Source organism: Hylobates moloch, unplaced genomic scaffold, assembly GCF_009828535.3.
Source record: "Hylobates moloch isolate HMO894 unplaced genomic scaffold, HMol_V3 SCAFFOLD_5, whole genome shotgun sequence".
Lineage (NCBI taxonomy): Eukaryota > Metazoa > Chordata > Mammalia > Primates > Hylobatidae > Hylobates > Hylobates moloch.
The window spans coordinates 10601849-10618712 of NW_026652280.1; the positions used below are offsets into that span (position 1 = coordinate 10601849).

Below are 16864 nucleotides of genomic sequence, written 5' to 3' on the forward strand. Positions count from 1 at the left end.
GTCACAAGGCAGTTTAAAAGGCACCAAATGAGTGACAAATTGTTAGTATTTAAATTGTTACATTTAATTCTTTAGTTCGTCTGGAATTTATTTTAGTCTCTCAATTGAGCTAAGTCTAACTGGATTATGTTTTTCCAGAATAATAAGCAATTTAACTTGACCATTTTGGACTAATTTATGTTTTTCCCCTTGGTTTCTGTGATTTATTTACTTATATCATGCCATGTTTAACTTGAGAAAAAGAATGTACCAACATATTTATGGAGGAACTCCTCATAGTATTATAGTTAGTTCTCTCATCATCTCATTCCACTACAACCCATTGCCATAAATAACCCATCTCACCAGAATAGTGACTTCTATTCCGAGTAGATACATTTGGGGGTGTATGTATTCATGGGTGATTCTTTTCTTTTTCTTTAAATATCCTTGAAAATTTATCTTTTCAGAAAACTCTAGTTCCATGTAATTTTTTTTTTTTTCTTGAGATGAAGTCTTGCCCTTGTTACCCAGGCTGGAGTGCAATAGCACAATCTCAGCTCACTGCAACCTCTGCCTCCTGGGATCAAAGGATTCTCCTGCCTCAGCCTCTGGAGTAGCTGGGACTACTGGTGCCCACCATCATTCCTGGCTAATTTTTTTTTCAGTAAATATGGAATTTATAATACTTTCCAGGCTGGCCTTGAACTTCTGACCTCAGGTGATCCACCCCGCTTAGCCTCCTGAAGTGCTGGGATTACAGGCTTGAGCCACTGCGCCTGGCCCCATGTAATTTTAAGAGAGGAAAAACAAACAAGCAGCCACTCTAACCAAAAAAATCATCTGGCACTCAAGCTAACTTACTAAGGAAACTCTTAAATTCACCTCTGTAAACACACAACGAAAGATGTGCAAATACGGTAATTTCTCTAAGCTTTTGTTTAGTTTCCCAGCTTGGCCATTGAAGGATATCTATGTATGTCAAAACCTAGCAGAGAGCAGCTCTGCTCACAGATACTACATTGAATGTGATGTTATTGCAACATATCTTCACTGACACTTGGCACAGGGCTATTGTTACATTGAAGCCATTTCTTATCATTTTTTCACATACACAACCAAACTGTTTCATTTTTACCTAAAATAGCAGCAATGCAGTTTAGGATTCTGCCCTAAGGTTATATAAAGTTCCTAGTCTTGTACTCCAAAGTTGTCCACTGTCAACTTGATGGATTTTCTCTGTCCTAGGACATTGTCCTTGTCTGCTAAATTTATAATGTCAGGTAGAAAGTGACAAGTCCTTTATGCATGGAAGAAGACGGAAACTAAACCTTACGAAGACCCATTACATTTTTAAATTTCTGGGCCTCCAGTGATGTAAGGCACACAGGGACATATTCTCATTAATGTGAAGAACATAGTCCTGATACTTAACCATCATACCCCTTGGAAGGTGGTAGAAGGATCAGTGTAACTTTTTGGATTTTAACAACTTATAAACACCACACGAATGACCTTCTGCAACTCATTTATCGTATAGCCAGAAGAGTTGCTTACTCCAATAAAGATACATCTTTATAGTTTCAACAGGGCTTGAAGTGTCTGAAGCAGAGGTGGGTACAATTTGAGGCCTGTAACAAAATTAGCAGGAGAATTTCAAGAAAGATCTCTTGGAGGATTTAGAGCAAAGCCATGTTTTCTTTGCTACATGAATAATTATCATTTTGAAACAGAGAATTTCTTTGCTGTAGAAATCTAGTGGAGTCTAAATACTTGACCACTGATTTCCAGGAGATTTTGCAATGCAGGCCACATATTAAACTGGCAAATAAATTATCTGTCTTGCAACAAAGTTGATTTGGTCCCATAAGGCAACTTATGTCTTTCAAAGCATCTTCTTATTAAATGGAAACAGTATAACAACATCACATGCCCAGGATTATTGAAAACACAAGTTCCTTAAATTAGCACTTATTTATATGGTTCCTTAAACACTCCTTATAACATACCTATGGTTCTGAGAACCTGTCCATCAACCAGGTATATTCTGTAGTTTCAAAGAAAGTTTCCTACGAGTATTTGACATAAAATAATAAGACTTTACTCTTTTTTAGATGTTTTACAAAGAAAGGTTTTAGTATACTGCACATTCACAGGGTTCACAGGTGTGCCAGGAAAAGACATCCTGAACATGGGGTCAAGCAGAATGTTGATGGTCCATTCTGCCTGGAAGGTAAGTTAGTATGCAGTCAAAAATTATAATGACAACCAGGAAGATCATAAAGGGTGAGTGGTGTGGAAGAGAGTTAGAAAGAGTAGACAGAGGAACAGGGCCTGGCAAATAGCAGACGCCTGCCTCTAAGGGGTGGTGCAATCACTGGGTCCCATGGCTGTTGAAGAGTTAAGAGATAACCCAGTCCTGAAATATTTACAGTCAGTTCACAATGAAAGGCATTTTTTTCCCCTAAATGCTTGGGGAAAAGTAACTTCCCAATGACAACAAGTAGTCATTCCAGCCAGCCCTTGTTGGTTGGCCTGTGAATTTTATAGATCATAAGGTGGTATCTTATCTTACTATTTCATACTTTTTACAGTATCCTTATAATAAATATGTAACAGTAAAGATAAAATGAGTATGTCACTTCCTTTCAACACAAAAAAATCTAACTTGTACAGATAAAGTAGAAAAAAGATTTTTAGATATTATCACATATGTTACTTTCTCAGACCCTGCGAACACAGCTGTTACATTTGCAAAAGAGGGGGCTGTCATTGCCCCGGGAGAGTTGTCAGATGTATCAGCAATTATGGTAACACATTCTTAGCAACTAACTGCCTAATAAATATATATTTTGAAATATGTAAGTTTTTTTTTCAATTTCCAGACTAGTGCTTGGAAAGTAGGGGGAAATGGAATTGTACGTTGACCCAAGAGATGTTTGTGTAAACTTTGTGCTCCACCCCTTGAGATGAGTCTTGAATGAAGAGATACAGTGATGTGAACCTTGAAAGTTGAGGAATCTAAGAGTGGCACAACCAGTGCTGTATGTTCCAGAGCATATATAGGTGGGGGGAGGTAGGTCTTGGAGAGAAATCTCCTCCCCCTTTGGGATGAAGCAGCATAGAGTAGAAATCTCAATGTGATGTCTTTAATGCATTATTCCAGCTGTAATAAGAGTAAAGTCCCTGATGGCTGTAGAAGTGATGTATATGTTAGTGACTAAAGAATGTCACACGGTGTTGGCCATTTCTAACTGAGAGCTCTGGAACTCAGGGCCTTAGGGAGAGGCTGGAGCATTCAGGTCAATGGCAAAGTAGATATGCAATGTAGTATTTAGCCAAAAATAAAATAAAATAATAAAATAAAATAAAATAAATAAAATAAAATAAAATAAAATAAAATAAAATAAAATAAAATAATGGCATCAAATAAGACTTAGAAGTGGATTCCGGGAAGACTGAAGCTTCCCATCAGAGATGAAACTGATATTAACTCTACCAACTCCTTGTACTAAAAGTATTCTCATTTTAAACTTAGAATCTGTTGCAATATTATTCAAACAAAATGAAAAGAACCAAAAGTGAAGTAATTCCTTATTAGCCAATTGAACCAGGTTTTACATTTTGGTTGGATGTCTTAACCATAGAAGGTAAATTATTCCCAATCATCTGTCTTAGCAACTATTGCTTCATTCTTTCAATTTGATAGTACAATCATTAAAAAAGCGCAACTTTTCTGAGTTATACTAAAAACTAAAATAAGTAGTTCTATTTCTTAGGGCCAGGCCTAAGATAAATAGAAAAGATGAAGCCGACACTGAAGAAATGCAAGAATAACTAGATTATGTTCTTGCAGTAATGATCCACTATTTGTTAATCACCGTTTCATAGAATATCACCCACTGGGGATTAAAAATCACACAGTTAGAGCCTCTTTTTTGTGATGCCATATCCTACAAAATCAACTTTGGAAAAGACTGTGAAGTAGAGTATGTGTGTTTACTGTCCCAAAACAGTCCCTTTTCATATTTTTTCAGTGTGAATTTCTTACTGCAAAGTGCTAATTTAGTCCTGACAAATATTAGCAATATATAATTACACAATATTCTCCCTTGCCATATATATATATACACACACATACATATATATACATGCACACACACATATATATATTTCTCTCTCTCTCTCTGTCTCTCTCTCTCTCTCTCTATATATATATATGACTTATCTTCAGGAATCTATCAAAAAGAGGGTAACAATTAATTCTAACTAATGTATACATTTCAGCATACATTTACCAAAAGGCAGAAACTTAATGTTGGAAACTTAATGGATTAATATATTAAGAAGACTTCAGGTAGTAAAATATTTGGGTGTTGTGGATATTTTTATATTTCCATTTACAAATGTATTTTTCCACTAAATACATATTAAATGGCTACTATTAACCAGCATTATTGTAATAGAAAAATTAGAAGGTTCCAACCAGATGAAAATCCATGAAAGAATATTCTATGTAGTAGGAATAGAAAGTGGAGTGTACAAAAGCTCTGAAAAATATCATTCTTTAAGTTGTATAGAGAAGAGATATGTAGAATTCGAGTGAAAAGACCAGTTAGGAAGCTAACCCAGTAATCTTGGACAGAGATAATGGAGTTTTGAATTACGGTTATGGTGCTTATATTTTGAAGATCAAATGGACAAGATTTAGTGGTGGACTGATGTTGAAGATGGGAGGGGGGCATTAATGAAGGAGAGATACTTCAGTTAGGAATGCTTTTAGCGGCAAGTAATAAAATGCCTAAATTTAGTGGCTTAACAAATGGTGGTTATCTTCTCCACTTAAGAAGTCTGGCAGTGAGCACTTGCTGGCAATGGTTCTGTTGTTTAATAATGCCATCAAAGATCCAAGCTATTTTTCTGTTCTTGAATCTTTCACTGGAGGACGTTTTACTGATATATTTCTTGCCTCTTTGTCATATGAAAGCAATCACAGCTCTAGACATCATAGTCACCTATTAAAAGAAGGAAAAGGTGAGATTTGATGGTATGAGTCACATCTATCCCTTTAAAAATTTTTTGGTATTTATTTATTTATTTGTAGAGACAGGGTTTTGCCATGTTGCTCAGGTTGGTCTCGAACTCCTGAGCTCAAGTGTTCCTCCCACCTCGGCCTTCCAAAGTGCTGGGATTACAGCCATGAACCACCCACTGCACCTGACCCACAACTATCCCTTTGATCTGGACCACAAAAGCCACAGTGGAAGCCTTTTAAAAATCTCTAGTTCTGTTTTTCATTGTCTAGAAGTTGATCACATGGCAACCTCTGGCTGCATGTGGGAATGGGAATGTGGGTATCTTGTTTTCTAGACAAAGAAGTGAAGAAGGAGCAAAGAAAAGGAAATCGGTCAAAGGCCATGGTTGTTAATACATAGGGTCATCCATAGGAGAGTTAGTGGTGATGTCAAGTTTTTTGTTTTGAGCAATTACAGGGATACCATTTAGAAATCAGTAAGGAAACAGTAGGTGGGAAGAGTTGTAAAGAAAAAGTTTTGTTTTAGACATGGTGTGAACATGTTAATTTGAGACATCTCTTAAATATCCACATGGAAATAAGACAGGTGAATATGATTGTGATGACCAAACGATAGGTTAGAACCAGGGACTCCTCAGTTTTCTCACAACATGAATTACATGCATGAGTTTCAAAAGACTGATAACTTCTAAGATCTACTTCCTTCATTTAGACCAAGTCTTTTTTCCATTAATTAGGAAAGAAGGAAGAAAGAGAGAAAGAGGAAGGAAAGAAGGAAGAAAGGAAGGAAGGAAGGAAGGACGAAGAAAATATAATTTTTTTAAGTTAAGAAAACAATAAAAAATATATATGAGCAAACACTCAGATTACAGTTTTCAGTTTTTGTATGAAAATAGTTTTGAGCTTTTCATTTTTCTTTTCAATAATGAAAGGCTTCGAAAAGTTCTAATTATAGCTGGGTAAAAGATATTTTGTATTTTTAAACATGGGTTTTGAAATTACTTAAAAACAGAAAATACATTTTTTATTATATGTTTATATATTTTCATATATCTTGTTTGAAGTGTATTCTAATAGCAGATAAGGCAAATAGCATTTAAAATAGTTACAGGCAAATTAAATTTAAAAGGGGCTATTATATGAATCATGCATATTTGTTCAACTGGCACACAATGGCAGTCTTTCTGGTGAATAAAAGCTTTTTTATTGGTACAGGTGGTATAATATGGAACCATAGAAATGGGAAAGTTGTGTTTGTCCTACTTGTCCTAAACCCGACTGAAAACAATATAAACAAAACTTCACAAAACCCTCAGCTAGTGACTTCTGTATTTTACAAAGCATTTTAATTTTGAGTATTATTGTTTTTCACTTTCATAGAATATGTGCATTTTGAAGCTCATTATTCTTTTATGCTTTTCCTTTGAAAATATGTTCTACAATAAATCATTTTGACATCGAATTTTTCTATTTTCTCATTTCTTCTCATCCCAGTTCATGGTTATTTGAAAAGAATGGGTAAAATGGCAATGAAAGAAAAATCATAACTAAATTCATTTTTGAAACTTATTTTGTATTTAAGCTATGCATATTTAGTTAAAATTATAACAAAATACTTATCAAACAGGACAATTCAGATTTAGTATATTTGCAGATTCTACATGGAAAAGTGTAAAAAATCACCACTCTGTGAGCTATTTGATAGATTCTCTGAAGCTTCTTACTGGTGGTCTAATTGCTTGCTGCTTTATGGATGCCCTGTTTTAGGGTCAGGAATATTTCTATTTACTCAAAATCAATGGTGAATATACCATTACTTCTGATCATTAGCTATCTTCATTCATTTATTCATGTGGTAACAGTAATTAAACACCTAATATTTTCACAGTGTCAGTATTAGGGGTACTGGGGTCTAGGCCTTGGGTTGACATCAAGAAATAGAAAGAATAGTAGAGTAGGCAACTATAATAGACTACATTAAATTAAAATAAATTGAAAGCAACAGAGATACCAAGAGTCATAAAGGCGTTCTAGAGGAAAAAAAAATAGTTCTAATAAGGAATATGGAAATTATAGAAGGGGGAATTTCACTTTAATGCTGTAAGCTTTGGATAATTGAAGATAAGGCAATATGTATTCTAGACATTTACATGTGAGGGAATAGTTTAAACCGAGTTATTAAAAAAGGAAAAGTATATGGTGCATTCAGAATATAATGTAATTGGACAAGTCTAGAATATAAAGTATATTGATAGGATGAAGAATGAGGTGAAACGTCTTCAGCCATAGTTTGGGAACCGTGTGCAGAATTGGAATTTTATTGTATTTGTACAATGGTGAATCAATATTTTCTTAACAATGTTCCAACGCTGTTGCTGTTGGCAGCATACTCAGTGGAAAGAGCCTCCCTATAGTGTGCCACACACTTCCCAAGTGTGTTCCATATGCTGTTTTCTGAATTATGAGAGTGGCAAACCACTTATCTGGTAACTTTGCAGAACACAGTAGCCTTATTGAACTATAGGCATGAGGTCAAATGGATCCTTTGAATAAGAACATGTAATCTAGGAGTGCAAAATTTTCCAATGATAAGACTCAATGGTTTTGAAGAAGGCTTTGGGACTAGATAAGAATTCAGGGAAAGGTTAGCATAGTTCCTCTCAATACAATTTATATGGTGGATTGTTAAATACGTATGTTTCCTGTAGTGATACATTAGAAATATTTAATTATATGATAAATATGTGAGTAGGAAAGAAGCTACGTTCACAGTGAGCCACCATCTAGGCCAGCTAGAGAGGATGGCAATGAAAAATAGCTGCAGTTAATGGGTGTCTAAAAATCGAATTTAAGAGGGAATTGTTTCTGAGCAAAGAATGATACCTGCAATTAGAACAGATTTCTTCTTCCCCACACCCTGCACTCCTTCATACACCTTTGGCATAACCACGTTCTTCAAGGTTATGATTTTTAGGGAAGAATGAAAGAGATTGTATGACAGAGTGATCTTCAGTCTCAATCTGAACCTGTCATAATCACAACCCATTTCACTACAAAATCTAGAATTTTTACAATACTCTTTGGGAAACTACAGAATGAATGAATGTGTCCAAGTGTGTGAGTATTGCTTCTAATCTTTCTCTTCTCTGCAATCTTTTATCAGCAGCACCAACAAAATCAAACCTACCTATATTAGCCCAAATACTTTATTGTGTTTGGATTTATTTTTCATTTTCATTTTAGTTTTTGCAACTCCACCATGGAGGAATTTTAGAATAGATTACACATTTGGACTATATATTATGTATATACTTTAATACCTAGCACTATGTAACATTAATATAATAGAATATTATTCATTTGTTGGTTTCAAGGCAACCTCTAAGAAATAGACTATTTTACTTCCTTTTCTGTATTTTTAATCACAAAGCAAAGAACACAAAATAGCGTGGTTAGAATATCCAACATTCCGGATAAAACTGAAACATTAAATTAGAAGAATGAGAAGAAATTAGCACCATCTGTTAGATTCTAGGATAGCCAGGCTCAAATGAACCACGCTTCCTGGTATGCATACTCTTGCATAATCCCTTTCCATATTGAATCTCGGCCAGCATTGTGTAACCTATGACACATGGCAGAAGTGATAATGTTTAGCATATATGGCCTGGCATTTCTGGGACATTCTCTCTTTGAGAAGGCAAATACCGAGTAAGAAAACTGAGAATTTTGATGAAGCCCAAGCTAGCCACGTGGAAAGGAATCACGGAAAGGGAGCATATCGGCTGCTGCAGACATCCAGCCAGGCTACACACTGTGTGTGGAGCTGCCCCGGCAGATGATAGTGGAGAAGACTCAGGTGTCAGGCATATTCCTCCTACACAGTCCCTCCAGCCTTTCCAGCTTTGTGTACAACCCAGACCAGACACTATGCAGCAAAAATAATCAGTTCCTTCTGTGCCCTGCCCGAACTTCCGGCCCACAAAATTATGAGTTTAATAAAAGAGTTTGCTTTTTATGCCACCCAGTTTTAGAGTCATTGATTTCACAGAAATGAATGACTGGAGGAGTTCCTAAATCAATTATTTAGATTAATTTTGGAAGTATCTGGAGAAGAGTGTAATGAGAATTTTAATTAGCAATAGGAATTGAGATAATAGAGAATCTAATGTTAACTTTACTGAATAAGTTCAGGTTATATTTTGCTGGAATAGTTTTCTTAAAGTCTGAATTGTGAAGGCTAAACTTTTGGGAAATAAAGGTTTAAGAAAACAAAGTCATGCATGCATTTATTTTTAAATTTTTTATTTGTATACATTTAAGGATACAAGTGCAGTTTTGTTACGTGGATACACTGTGTAGTGAAGTCAGGGCTTTAGTATAACCATCACCCAAATAATGTGCATTGAACTCATTAATTAATTTCTCATCCATCATTTCCCCCCCGTCTCCCACTCTTCTGAGTCTCCAGTGTCTATTATTTCACACCCTTATGTCCATGTGTGCATATTATATAGGTCCCAATTACAAGTGAGTACAATAGACATTTATTTTCAATTAAAAGCCACACTTTAAAAACTACCATGAAAATACATTGGTTTAAGTTACAACTACCATTCATTGTGTGTATCATTATTGATTTGCTAATTTCAAAGAAAGAATAGTTATGAATTCATAAATAACATACATTTTTGAATGGGTTTATTATTCCAATGAAAAAAGATAAGACAAGCATCTAAATTTAAATATGTTATATGTAGTTGGGATGACAGTATTTCAAGATATAAATGAGTGAGCCTTTTCTCCTTGCCAGGTAGGTGGCAGATACCACTCCCCTCACCATACTTCACTCTGCCCTTTTTCACATGTTAGGGAGGCAATGGGCCATCACTGAACTCAATTCAAAGGGCAGTGCCCCTGCTGTGAGCCTTGTTGGATTTGGTGACCTGGTAAGGACTGAGAGCTTCTATTGTATATCTCTTCCACCACATGAAGATGCTAGGCTCAGGACGAGGGTGAGACACAGAACAGAAGGTTGAGAAGCTATCTGTCACTGTGGTTCTTCTGCCCTTGGCAGGGTACATCCTGAGAAAATGAGGAAAGAAACAAGACAGGAGGCCTCACAAAGTTTGGGGTCTTTAGGGGTTGGAAAGAAATGATCTCTTTTCAGGAGCTCACAGACACCCTGGCTTCCTGAAATCCTGCACTGGCAAAGAATGGATCCTGTACATTTTACACAGGTACCATGGAAAGTGTAGAAATCCATTGGGTAACTGAGCTGACAGCCCACGTGGCTATCTTTTGGAACTCCTAGCAGACCTGAGAGATCAGCAGCCATGGGATCACACGATCCAGGTTGTTGAATTCGAAGCAAGTGTGCTAGCAGCTTCCACCCAGAAGCCAACAACTACGAAGACAGGAGTAGCTGAGGCAAGGGGAAGAATAAGGGGAAAAGTACACTCAGAAAGTGCACGTCAAACCTGGGGTCCATTTCCAAATGAGCTTGTGTAAATTTCCTCTGGAAATAGAACCTGTATGTGGAAGTTGTGCAGTGTGACCAGGAACACAGAGAAGGAAGCTGAGAGTTTATCAGATCAGTCCTCTGGAACCTGTGCAAAAATTTATATTAATTGTAAAAAGACAGGTAGAGACAACAGGCACAAAAATAACATCAGTTAAATAATCACATATATTGCATTTAAACCAATTTTTCGACAGTTAACAACCAACAATTATTGTATAGCCATCTCATTAATTTTAAATGTTTGTGGTCAATGCTGTATGTCACCTTCCTATAAATGACAAGGAAAACTGTTGACTTGTAAGAGGTAGGATGGCCCCCAAAAGCTGCCTACGCTTGAATCCCCAAAGCCTGCAAATATGTTGCCTGACAAAAGGGACTTTGCAGATCTAATTAAATTAAGGGCCTTAAAATGAAGATATTAGACTGGATAATCAGATTAGGACTACTATAATCACCTGAGCCCTTGAATCTTATAATTATAATCACCTGGGTCTGTCTCAGACAGCCCCAGTACTCCCTCTTCCTTGCTTGTAGCTCTTAAGAGTAACTACAGAATGTGGTGGGAATGCAACATCCTGAGATTAAAAAGGAGCCACCTGGAACAGTCGGGCTGTGTTCCAGGCCCTCCGAGAAACAGGATTTCCTTGTATGCTTTAGCCCAGTGGACACACTATAACCCAGTGTATCCATCAGTGTTCTAGCCCAGTAACCCCTAAGATATAAAACCAGGATGGGATGCTTTCTGGGGGCCCTCAGCTGCACTGTAAGTGGGGCATGTGCAGACAGCACTCCCTCCACCCCAGGCATCTTTCCTGAGCCTTGGGGACCTGCTCATCCTGGATCCTAGACATCTGTTGTCCCTCGCTGCCTATCTGTAAGTAACAAAGCTGCCTTATGTAACTTGTTGTGTGTGTGGGTGTTCTGTCTCAACAGAATCAGACAAGTTGGCAAACCTGCTCCTTGGTTTCTTCTTTTATTTTAGGAATGCAAAAATTGTTCTAAAATTAGATTAGATGATAGTTGCACAACTCTTTGAATATACTGAAAAACATGAAATTTTACACTTTAAAAGGGTGAATTTCATGCCATGTAAATTACATTTCAATAACATTGCGTAAAAGACAAAAACCTTAACAATATCTCCACACTTCTCAGTTTGGTAAAGACCAACATAAAAACATATAAAACCAGTGCTTTTGCACACACACACACACACACACACACACACATACACACACAACACACACACACACAATTGTTTGGTGTTCAACCTTCAAATAATTAAAGCTCTTTCAACTGCAGAATGGGTTGTCACTCAATTAATAGAAATGGTTGAATGAGTAAAAAACGGTAATCACTGAGTCCAAATACATTTGCAATTACCACTTATACCAATAGAAAAAGCAACTTTTTATTTCTTTTCCTCATGGGGACAATTAAATGAAAGAAATTACTAATTGTTCTTTATAAGTGCCATCATGGATCAAATTCTAAATGAGTCAGGATCTAAAGAAAATAATAATTCCATTAAGGAATAAGAACATAACAGACTTTGTATGTTTTTACTGTGTTTTTTTAAATTTATAAACTGAAAAGGAAAATTAAGCTGTATTTTCTTCTCATGTTATAGATAATTTCATATTAATTAAAAAGCATTTTGCATGCTTTGAAAGACTGTGTACATTAGGCTAAAAAATCTATAACGATATTCATAAAGCTTCACTCTAAAGATGTATCAGTATATGTGAACACACTGAACTGGCTCACAGAACTTGTGCTATTGAATGTTATACTTGGGAATTTTTCTTTGAAATCATTTGTCTTACTATTTAAACAGAAGGAACACAATAGGCCTATTTTCTGACAGTTTTATAAGGTTGTTACAATATATACAAATACATTATTTTAAAATGTGCAAACACCTAAAAATGGTAGTGTTAGACTCTTGAGGTTTTAATGCTAGGTGAGTGATTTAAATCTTCATTTAATCTTTTATTTTATGCCAAGAAAGAAACAAAAAGGTTTGAGGATAAGATAATTGTAATACAATTTAAAGTTATTATTTTGATCATTGTTTTTCTTTTGAAAGCAGTATTTTCAGCTTATAGTCCTTCTGAAAGAAATACAGAGGTTATATAAACTTTATTTTCCCTTAGCATTTAAAATTCTTCATGTTGTATTTGTTTTGGCTTGTTCTGCTTTCTTTCCATTCATGTCATCTGTAGTGCAAAGCCTGTCATAGTGGCATGAAATGCATGCCTTAGAACATAAACCATTTTAGAAATATCTTTTGTAGTCAAAGATAAAGCAAAAACAAAAAAAAGTAAATTAACATTTTACACAAAATAAGAACACTTTAAAATCCTGAGTCTACTTTTGGGTATGCCTTAGACTTAGAAGATTCAAGAAGTAAAATAAAATACCATTGTTTAATTTGTTCTTCACCTTTCAAATAAATTTTTGGAAAATGTGATCTTTTTCCCATTTTGAGTTAAAAATCTCAAGTAGGATATCTTTTTAGAAGTAAACATATTTTGGATAAATGCCATCTTCATTTTAAGAAGACAGAAATGAAAAAGGGAAATAGAACATTTTGTCAAAATCTTAGGTATAAAATCATACTAAAATTATATAATAGGATTAAATAAAAGCAATACTGAATATACGAAATAAACTTAAAGGTCTGAGAACATACCTGAAATTCTGAGTTAGTTCATGATCAGGGTGGAGCTGAGACATATCTGAGAGCAGAAATTCTCTGTTACTGTTAAGCAAATTTTACTATGAAGAAATTTATGATATATAGGCTCTTGCTGGAATGAGATGCTATGAAATCCACATGTCAGTTCAATTTTGCTAAAAGATTAACTGATGTGGTTTGGCTCTGTGTCCCCACCCAAATCTCATCTTGAATTGTAATCCCCACATGATAGGGAGGAATCTGGTGGGAGGTGATTGTATCATGGGGGTGGTTTTTCCCATGTAGTTCTCATGATAGTGAGTGAGTCCTCACCAGATCTGATGGTTCAAAAGTGTGGCACTTCCTCTCTGCCTCTCTCTTCTGCCACCTTGTGAAGAAGGTGCTTGCTTCTCCTTCACCTTCTGCCATAATTGTAAGTTTCCTGAGGCCTCCCAAGCCATACGAACTGTGTTTGAGTCAATTAAACCTCTTTCCTCTATAAATTACCTAGTCTCAGGTTGTTCTTTAGAGCAATGTGAAAATAGACTAATACACTAACCCAATAAAGCTTGAGTTTGGAATGTGATATTTAGACAGAAAATGTGCTAAAATTGCCCTAGCTTAATTTTGACTCCATGCTAAACTGCATTCATTTGCTCTAACAGAGGTGGGTATCTGAATTAGGACTCAGCTGGCAATGAGATCAGCTAAGTGCTCACTGAAGGCTGAATAGACCAAAATGTAGATGTTTGAATAGAGCATCTGGTGTTTTATGACGTATTAGGGCAGAGTTTATTGGATACCTAGAGAAATGGCAATAGGAGGGTTCTTTTGTACTTAAAGAATTTGAAAAATTTAGACTGGGAAAAAGGAACAGAGAGAAAGAACCATATGAGCTGGAAAATGAAATAATATGCAAAGCCACTAAAAATAGCATAAGTCAATTAGAAAGTAGTTTGGAGTTGTATGCAATTAAGTAAGAAGTTGACTGAGGGATTGCAGGGCTTGGTGGACCTCAAATAGTGGGATGAAGCATCTGGATTTGGTTTAAATGAAATAAGAAATAATAGAAGTAAATTAGAAACTTGGAACCAATGGCATGTGAAAAAAAAGGATTAGTCTTAAACATAGACATGTTTGGGAGAAGACTTACTCACAGAAAAGGTTTCTGATTTTTACCTGAAATAAGCAAATAAGATTAACAATAAACTCTTAGAAATGGAATTCAAAGCAGTGTTTGTTATTACAGCAATATATAGCTTGACATCAAAAGACATGCCACAAGTATATTTCAAAGTGTTTATGTTAATATCAATGTAGGAAGTGAATCTAGATACTATGAAACTACTTTCAATATAAAAAGTAATGTTATGTTTATGTCTTATTGAATTGGTAATTCCATACACACTTTTACTGTGGAGGATTATGTTTGATACAGGTAATAGTACTGTACTTTTTATTAATGAAAAATGAATTTAAATTGTTAAATATTGTAATTCAGTTATTCTTCAGCACCAGAGGACTTTGAACATCTGACACTTCTGCAAATACTTGTTAGGCAATGTGACTAAAATTAAATGGTAGTCAAACATATGTCCACAAAAAACCCTGCACATAAATGTTTATATCAGCTTTATTCATTATTGTCAAAACCTGGAAGCAATTAAAATGCCCTTCAGCAGGTGAACAAATAAACTGGTACTTCCGTACAATAGAATATTGTTCAATACTAAAAAGAAATAAGCTATCAAGTCACAGAAACACACAGGAACCGTAAATGCATATTGCTAAGTGAAGATGTCAATACGAAAAGACTACATAACTGTATGACTCTGAGTATATTACATTCCGGAAAAAGGAAAGCTACAGAGGCAGTGAAAAGTTTGGTGGATGCCAGAGGTTTTGGGGAAGTGAGATATGAATAGGTGGAACACGGGATTTTTAGGGCATTGAAACCATTCTGTTTCACACTCCAATAATCGACACACATAATTACACTTCTATCAAAACCAATAGAATGTACAACACAGAATGAAAGTTCAAGAAAACTATAAACTCTGGCAGATAATGACCTGCCTATATATTGACTCGTTGGTGGTTAACAAATGCACCAAACAGGCCGGGCGTGGTGGCTCACGCTTGTAATCCCAGCACTTTGGGAGGCCGAGGTGGGCGGATCAGAAGGTCAGGAGATCGAGACCACGGTGAAACCCCGTCTCTACTAAAAATACAAAAAAAAAAAATTAGCCGGGTGTGGTGGCAGGCGCCTGTAGTCCCAGCTACTCGGAGAGGCTGAGGCAGGAGAATGGCGTGAACCCGGGAGGCGGAGCTTGCAGTGAGCCGAGATTGCGCCACTGCACTCCAGCCTGGGCGACAGAGCGAGACTCTGTCTCCAACAACAAAAAAAACAAATGCACCAAACTAATGAGAGGTGTTGATAGTGGGGGAGGCTGTTTGTGAGTGGGATGCGGAGTGGTGTTTGGTAACTCTATACTTTCTGCCCAATTTTATGCTAAACCTAAAGCTAGTCTAAAAAAGTTTATTAATTAAAAAAAAAATTGGTGACCTTACCAGGGTTGGTATTTAAGTAATAGATATGTTTTATTTGACGTTTTGGTAGATAATTTAGTAAAACATAACAATGTCAAAGAAAAAGAATGGTTGCAGAGATTGCAAAATGCTGATCCAATATCCATTCACCACCTTTTCCTTGTTAACAGTACCTGGATTTTGTTGGAAGTGAAAATCCAGACAGCTAAAAAAGCTACATTTCCCAGTGGCATTTCCAACTTTGGCTGGCTCCAAGGCTGTGGTAAGTGGAACTTGCTAGGTAGAATTTTTAGGAAAGCTCCTCAAAAGTGAGCACCTCCAGACTCATGCTTTTTGTTTTGTCTGGTGTTTTTATTTTTCTAGCCTTCAATCTGCCTCTTCTTCATGGCTAAAATGAGTATTTGATGCGACAGGAAAAGCAGTGATTTTGTGGCCACACAGCAGCTATGAGGAAAGGTGAGAAAAATCAAAATGCCATGGCTCTGAGATCCCTCAGCAATGAAACTAAATCCGTGAACCACCCAAATCCAGATTCCATTCATTTACCTTAACCACTGCTTTGCCGATGTCTGTTTCAGCCTAAGGTAACTTTGAGTTGCTGTACACGCACTGACATGAGACATTGTTCCTCATGATTGTAGCATCTCCCAAGTGGAATCCCCACCGCCTGGATGATGACATACTTATCAGCTGAAGACCATTGTTTCACTTAAGCATTCTTCAAAATCTGTATCTTTATTCCTGTCTCTGTGTCCATCTGTATCTGTATCTCTACCATCTATATCCTTTCTTTTTCTTTCTCTATCTCTCTCTGTGTATATACTTTTAAACTTATCAAATTGTTTTCAAAACTAATAAGAAACATTTGATTTTTATACCATCCTTATATTTATTGTTTAGAGCACACTAGATAGGTAGGTAGGTAGGTAGGTAGAGAGATAGAGAGATAGTTACGGATAATGGGATAATGTCCTACATCTTTATTCCAGTTTTTTTTCCACTTAAATTATCTCAATCACAAAACAATTTTGTTTTCCTAAATTTAATACAGCTGATTCTATTTTAAATCTAGAACTAAATTATCTTGAATATTTTC

The 16864-nt window shown here is 35.9% G+C and overlaps 1 long non-coding RNA gene across 1 annotated transcript; it reads left to right on the top strand.

Annotated features, from left to right (window-relative positions):
• Nucleotides 1-11234: 11234 nt before the first annotated feature.
• LOC116468478 (uncharacterized) lies at nt 11235-16277 on the top strand. Its single transcript, XR_004248070.2, has 3 exons — nt 11235-11412; nt 15939-16030; nt 16132-16277. It is a non-coding gene; the product is annotated as an uncharacterized LOC116468478 (long non-coding RNA).
• Nucleotides 16278-16864: the final 587 nt, after the last annotated feature.